Source organism: Myotis brandtii, unplaced genomic scaffold (assembly GCF_000412655.1).
Source record: "Myotis brandtii unplaced genomic scaffold, ASM41265v1 scaffold328, whole genome shotgun sequence".
NCBI lineage: Eukaryota > Metazoa > Chordata > Mammalia > Chiroptera > Vespertilionidae > Myotis > Myotis brandtii.
This window is the reverse complement of record NW_005362626.1, coordinates 3,095,486-3,103,540: the sequence shown is the minus strand read 5'-3', so window position 1 is coordinate 3,103,540 and position 8,055 is coordinate 3,095,486.

Below are 8,055 nucleotides of genomic sequence, written 5' to 3'. Positions count from 1 at the left end.
GGGGGCGTATACTGGCCGGGCCAGAGTTCCTGACCAGGGACCCGGCTACCTGGGCCTTGTCCGGAGGGTTGTGCGGGGCCGTGGGGCTGTAACTAGGAGGGAACTGAACTCTGGTGGCCCCTGCGGAGGCGACAGAGAACGCGAAGGGGGAGAGCGGCGTGGGCCGTCCCTGGGGCGCCTGAGAATCCCCGGTTCGGCCTGGCTGCTGTTGCTCGCTGGTTGAGGTCCAGTCGGGGGCGGGTTGGGCTGGCTCTCTGAATTCAATAAAAATATATTTGAAAAGAAAAAAAGAATTCCCTGGGTGCTTGCGAAAATAAGAATTCTGCACCCTCCTGCCACCCCACGCCCCCACCCCCTCGGAGATTCTGGGGCCCCTTCCTCTCTGAATTCAATAAAAATATATTTGAAAAAAAAAGAGTTCCTTGGGTGCTTGTGAAAATAAGGATTCTGCACCCTCCTGCCACCCCACGCCCGCACCCCCTCGGAGATTCTGGGCCCAGGAAGGTGCTTTTTTTATTCCGAACCTGGGCAGTTCTGATGCTCCTTTTGAGGAAGCACTAACACAGCGATTTTCAACCTCTCTGATCTCATGGCACACGTAAACTGATGACTGAAATTCCGCGGCACACCAAAAAATAGGTTTTTTGCCAATCTGATCCAAAAAAAATAGGTGTATTTTTTATTCATTCACACCATACGACCGTTGTCATTTTTTTTATTTGACAGTCTAAGGGGAAAAGAGGTCAATGCCCCTGGCTAAATTGTCAGGTATTGCTTTTTTTTTTTTTAATACTGTGTCCCTGGCCAGGTAGCTCAGCTGGTTGGAGCATGGTCCCATACACCAAGGTTGCAGACTCAGTCCTGGGTAGGGCACATACAAGAACCAACCAACGAAAGCGTAAATAAGTAGAACAACAAATCGATGTTTCTCTGTCTTCTCTCTCTAAAATCAATTTTTTTAATTATTGCAGTACATCGAATTTCACTGTACTGAAATATCTCTGAAATGTAAGAGGAAGTGCTAAAATATCGCTGACAGTAAGACAAGCACTAACTTTACCAAGATTCCACCCAGGGAGGCTTCTGCTTGGGTTGGAAGGACTACACCTATAAACCGCTTAGGCTGGGGATTGAAACGTGAACCTGAGCCCTAACTGGTTTGGCTCAGTGGATAGAGCGTCGGCCTGCGGACTGAAGGGTCCCAGGTTCAATTCTGGTCAAGGGCATGTGCCTTGGTTGCAGGCACATCCCCAGCGGGAGGTGTGCAGGAGGCAGCTGATCGATGTTTCTCTCTCATCGATGTTTCTAACTCTCTATCCCTCTCCTTTCCTCTCTGTAAAAAAACCAATAAAATATATTTTAAAAAAAAAAAAAGAAAAGAAACGTGAACCTGAAAGAAATTGGTTCAGCTGTGGACAGGGCTTGATATACGTACTGAGTTATGGACGCTTACCTGGCCAGAGCTAAATTGCTTCAGCCGGATGAAAGGTTGAGCTCTGCCTCCATCATTACACTGCCTTTCCTCGTGATCTTGGCTTTTTCTCTAAGTGGAAAACTATTTAGAAAATACAGATTATAGCCCTGGCCGGTGTGGCTCGGTTGGAGTATCATCCTGTACACAGAAAGGTTGTGGGTTCGATTCCTGGTCAGGGCACATACCTAGGTTGTGGATTTGATCCCGGTTTGGGGTGTGTATGGGAAGAGGGATCGATCTTCCTCACATCAATGTTTCTCTTTCTCTCTCCCGCCCCCTTCACCTCTCTAAAGTCAATAAACATATCCTCGGGTAAGGATTGGGGAAAAAAGAAAATGCAGATTAGAAAGGCCACCACCATAGAATTGCCTGAGTAGAAGCAAAGATGTCTCTAACCCCAACAAAAAAATATTTTAAACAATATGCAGATAGATCCAAGAATGCTAGCAAACATTTTTTCCATCTGTGTGAGTGAAGCAATTGGGAAGGCCCCTCTCCCAAGCCTCATCTATCAGAGCAAGACTTAGAATAAAGGTAATGAAATGGAGTCCTCCAAAATGAGAGCAGCCCTCTAAGTCTAATGTCACTGATTTGACTAATGTTAACCAAGGCAGGAAAGCAAGTTCTTGACACAATAATGAAGACTCACTGTTTTCAATGACTGACCTTGAGAAATGAGCATATTTAACCCTTTCGTGTTGAATTTGAAGGAGGCTGTCTCCAACCCTCATCCCTCACACCCAACCCCAACTTGAGTCCACCCCTGCCCCCGCCCCCGCCCCCACCCATAAGCTTACAACCCTGTAAAGCCTGTGGCAGAGCACCTCTCTCTCACCTCAGGTCAAAGGCACACAGTTGAGGGCCACCAGACCAAGTCTCAGATGTTGGACAGCATAGGGGAAAGGATTCTGAGAGAAAGATGGACTGTAGGGTTTACTGGAGGAAGTACTAGCATTTCAAGGCAGGTATGTGAACCTCTAGGAGCAGAACCCAATTAGGATTGTGTGTGTATGTGGTGGGTGGTGGAGGGCTCCTTCCATTTGTCTTTAGGTGTCTAACTTAGTGATGCTCAAAGCAAAGTTACTTCTAGAATTGAAAATTGCCCCAATCTTCTCTTCATTTGGTGGTCAAATATAAGAGTACTAAACCAACATTTGTTGGGTCCCTGCTGTGTGCCAAGAACTGGTCTTCACAACATCCCTTTGAGATTCATAAGTCGGTCACAGCTCTCTTGGTTGCCATTGAAAGGAGCCCAACTAAACTGGTAGACAAAAGGGAGGAATGAATAAACTGTCCCAAAAGAAGTGGTCCACTGGACCCCAGGACTCCTCTCTCTCCCCATTCCGAAACTCTGCTTCTCTCTGCACATTAGCTTCATGCTATCAGACTAGCTCCCTCCATGTGGCTGGAGAAAAGGCCACTGATAGCTCTCAAGGTCACATCTTCAGCCTCACTGTTAGACAGGCTGAGAGTGATAATCTCTTGTCCCAAGTTAAAAATTCCCAGGAGCCCTGGCTGGTGTGGCTCAATTGGTTCGAGTGTCGTCCTGTACACTGAAAGGTTGTGGGTTGGATTCCCAGTCAGGGCACATACCCAGGTTTCCAGTTCAATCTGAAATCAGGGTGTGTACAGGAGGCAAACAACAACACATTGATGTTTCTCTCTCTCTTTCTCTCTAAAATCAATAAAAACATATCCCCAGATGAGGATTTAAAAAGTAAAATTCCCAGGGAAGGACACTTAATTGGTTCAGTGAGGTGCCCATCCCTGAATCAAATGATTTTGCCAAAGAACTAGGATCTGTAAGAGCATGGACACTGCCACGGAACTACGTTATGGAAGTGGAGAAAAAACATATCCCATGAAAAGGGGAGGACAAAACAATAGTTGCCCATCCTATATAATAAAAGCCTAATATGCAAATTGTCCCCTCAGGTGGTCGTTCAACCGTGAGTTCGACAGGGAGATCGGCAGTTTGACCGCTCGCTATGACGTGTGCTGACCACCAGGGGGTGGTGTGGAACATGGCAGGCGTCAGCGACGTGGCATTGACAGCAGGCGGCAGTGGAGGTGCTGCCGGCCCAATGGGCCCCAATGAGAGTGGGACCGCGGTGGGACAGTGGAGCAGGTGAGCGGGCAGCACCAGGCCAAAGTGGTTAACCCCCAGACAGGGACCAGCGGTGGCAGCAGGGGGCAGGGCCACCGCCCAGCTCCCAGGCACTGAGAGAGAAAGGGCAAATCGCAATATTAAAATATTTCTTCCAATTATTTTCCTTTCGATGTACACAAATCCGTGCACTGGGCCACTAGTTATGTTAGAATTCTCATTGTTTTCAAACAAGAGTACCAATATTACATATAGAAATATGTTTATTTGCCACATTTTATCCAACAAAACCAATGTTAGAACTGGTACAGAATTTCAATCTGAAAAAAATTTTACTTTGCTCAAAAGAGATACTTAAAGGTATAGCATACACATGTTCCAGCCTCGTGTGTGTGTGTGTGTGTGTGTGTGTGTGTGTGTGTGTGCTTACTTTGTCATGAGGATACAAGAGTAATGCTGGGTTTCATATAGCAATAAAATGAACAAGAGGGTATAATTTTTTGAGCACTACCTATCACAATAACAAACTAAGAACAACAATAATTATGTCCAATGAACATCAATGGCAATCCTGTGAGATAAATATTATACCAGTTTCACAGGTGAGGAATTCGAGACTCACAGCTGATAAGTAACTAGCTGTTGGCCATACAAGTAGAAGAATAATCAGAATTAAAAGAACAGGTCTGTCCTACTCTAGGCTTCCAACTGATAAATCTCACTATTAGCAGCTACCCTCTTAACACTGCCATTAAACTCTCAACTTCTTACTGTGAGCCCATATTTTAATAGGAACTCATGACTTTTCAACAGTTTCACAGAACTGCTGCTGAACATCAGCCAGGGAGCAGGTCCCTACCAGGGATCAGACCCCATTAGAATTAGCAGTTGGCACCAGCCCTGGGGCTGCAAATTGGGTCAGAAAGAGGCATCATCTGACATTTCCTCATTCTGCCAACCCAAAGAAAACAATGAGACATATGCCCATACATTTCCCTTTCAGAGGTCTCCCTTTCCAAGCAAAGTGTGATTTATGAGTTGCAAAGGGTTGCAGGCAAGTTGGGAAATACTAGGTTTCTCTATTATAAGATTTCTGGGTGCCTTTAATCTATAAAAATGTGTTGAGTATAAGAGGGGAATATGGTCACCACTGGTGTCTGTTTCTCTAAGAGGCCATCTCACATGGCTGGGGTGCCCAAACATGCACACCACAAAATGCTGAACCATGCAAGCCCCATGGACCCCAAGGATAAATGAACCAACAGGTCCACCCTTGGAAGTAGAAAAGCATCTAAATTGGCCGTGGAACCTCCAGGTCTAGAGGATCCTGTAGCTTAGGAATTTCTTGAACTATGTTGGATTTCTCAGGTAAAGTCAGGTCACAACAGGCTGGTAATGAATCCCATCCTCTGAGAGTGGAAGCCGGGCTGACCCATGTGAGCTCATGGGCTCAGCCTCAGAACCTCAGGGGAACTCTGAGGCCATAAACAAGCATTTTTAGGAGTGGATTTCTTAATGTTCTTGCCTTTGAGATATGGTGTAGGGGGCTACATAGTGGCCCCCTTCCAAAAGATATGCCCCTGCCCTAATTCCTAAAACCTGTGAATGTTACCTTATTATTTTTTTTTTTTTAAATTTATCTTAAGTCTGTCAAGATCTTGCTTCCAGGTATATCCTCTATTTGGCTCAAATACATTTTTGTAAAAAAAAAAATGTTTAATGGTCTTTGCTGATGTGATTAATGATCTTGTGATGAGGAAATCATCCTGCATTAGCCAGATAGACCATAAATCCAATGACAGTTGTCCTTATAAGAGAGAGGCAAAGGGAGACTGAGACACAGAGGAGAAGGCCAGGTGCAGACAGGGGCAGAGATGGCAGCCAACAAAAGCTGAGGAAGCAAAGAAGGATTCTCCTTAGGGCTTTTGTAGGCAATGGGGCCCTGCCCACACCTTGATTTCAGACTTCTCATCCCCAGAACTGTGAGAGAATAAACTGCCTTGTAAAGCCACCAAGTTTGTGATAATTTGTCACAGCTGCCACAGGGAAGTTGCGTTCACCACCAATTTAGACTTCAACATTGACTTGCTGGCTCCAGAGGCTGTGGCCGCATCTCCAGTTTCAATCCCCTCGGCCACACTTTCGACAGCTCCTGGGCCTCAAGGGCATGTCTCTCTTACTGTTGAGTCTCTTTAAATATACATTTCCATCTGATATTTTGGTTTCTAACCTGATATTGTGTAGTTGCCCTAAAGGGAAGCTCTTTCTTAGAGGTTTTATCTTAGATGCATGGATCCCAAAGGAACCTTCAGGGATTATCTGGCACCTCTCACTCCTGTATTGATGAAAACCATTAAGCTCTGAAGCTGAATTTCTTGTGTTATCCTCTTGTATGTCTTCATTATAATCAGACATGTATTTAGGGCTTATTCTGTTCAATATGCTATCTTAAACCTGGAAGATATGCAGGTCAAGCAAGTGAAAGACCTGATCCCTATCCCCAAAGAACATTAGTAATGAATTAGGGACTTCTGCCTAACTCCACTGGGAAAGGATCCTTTTAACAACCTCACTTGGGGAACCCACATACTTATTACTACTGTAACTGCTTAGATGGAACTTCAAAGTCTAACTATTACTTCTGGATTTTATAGGTTTTCTGGACAACAAATGGTAAGTCCATGAATACACATACGTGTTATATTTGTGAAGTCCTCCATCTCCCTTCCTCCTGGCAACGTTATCTGCCTCTTTTTTAGGGAACTGCTCCTCCCTCACCCCAAACACAGAGTTCTAGAGGAGCTGCCAGTCTCCCCACTGGCCCGCCCCTATCTGAAGAACTTGATAGGAAGTAACTCATTCAACACTCAGCACTCAGATGAGTAGCAGCTGAAGAGGAAAAAGCTCACAGGAGAAACTCTGAATTTCCATCAAAGGTGCCCCTGCTCCCTGTGTTTCTGAGTTTAGATGGGTGTTTAAACTTTCCTCCTTACTTTCCCCTGTGTGATGCTCCATGTCCCACTTCTTGGAGGGTAGGGAGACTCACAATTGTGTTCCTACCCTGCACAGTGCCTAACCCCCTTGTTAGTAAGACCATGGAGACCACTCCCTTAATCTATATAACCTCCAGCTAGTCATTGAGAGACTGAATATGCAAATGGCCCTGGTTGGTTTGGCTCAGTGGATAGAGCATCAGTCTGTGGACTAAGGGGTCCCAGGTTCCATTCCAGTTAAGGGCACATGTCCGGGTTGTGGGCTCAATCCCCATTAGGGGGCGTGCAGGAGGCAGCCAATCAATGATTCTCTCTCATCATTGATGTTTCTATCTCTCTCCCTCTCCCTTTCTCTCTGAAGTAAGTAAAAATATATTTTAAAAATATATATGCGAATGAACAATGACCAGACCATATGACAACAGAACTCTGACCCACAGCCTGCTGTAACCAGCCCAGAAAGCCAGACCACAACCTCTGCAGCAATTGGCCCAGGATGGCCAGCACTTAACTGTCAGCTTCCTTTATTTTTGACTTGGCTTCCAATTTAGGACCAACTGGAGAAAGACAAATGTGCTCCCCTAACCAATCACATAGGATGCCTCTCCCCTTCTAGTCAGCTGCCTTTAGCTTCCCCAGGCCAACAGCCACCAAGCAGTACATTTGAAGGCGCCTCTTTTTCCACTATGAAGCTTTCCCCACTCCTTTGCCTACCTTTGAGCCTCTGCCAAACAGGAGAGGGTGGCTTACTCCTTTTGTACAGCAAGCACTGAGTAAACAGATTTGCTTGTCTCATTTGGGTGGTCTTTATTTCAACATCGTTTTAGTTTTCACTGGTCCTTAGATCTTTCTATAGTGCCCTGCCCGCCCCTGCCCTTCAGGTAACCTTCATCACTCTGGGCCTGCCCCCCTTCCTCAAATCTGCCCTATTTGGACAGGAATGACTTTGCCCAACAAGCATCAGCTTTTTCCTGCAGTGACTCATCAATTTCCTCATCAGACCACTGTGTTCCACGGCAGGTGAGATCTCCAATCACTGCCGTGACACCCACAGAGCCTCATTTTAGCCCAGTACTGGGGAGCAGTTGCCATAGGGATAGATGCAGCAGGCGGCTGGGAGAGTGGCTCACTGCAGCCAGCCCACGTCAGGGAGAGGCCAGGCCTGCTGCTGGTCCCTGCTGCTCAACACCCACGCCCACCTCCTCCCACCTCTACCCTCACCTCCTCCCACCTCTACCCTCACCTCCTCCCACCTCTACCCCCACCCCTCCAGAGCGTAAAGGGGTTTGGGCTGGGGACTGTCCACGTAGGTAGCTCTCGGATCCTTGGCTTAGCACATCCCCCACATTAACTGCTAATGGTTGGCGTCACTTGGTTGTGCAGCTTAGACTGTGTTGCTTAGCAACGAAATAACAAACAACGTAAATCGAATCTCCATTGAATCTGCGTGAAAGGCTTGTTAACGTGGTCGCAATCTCAGT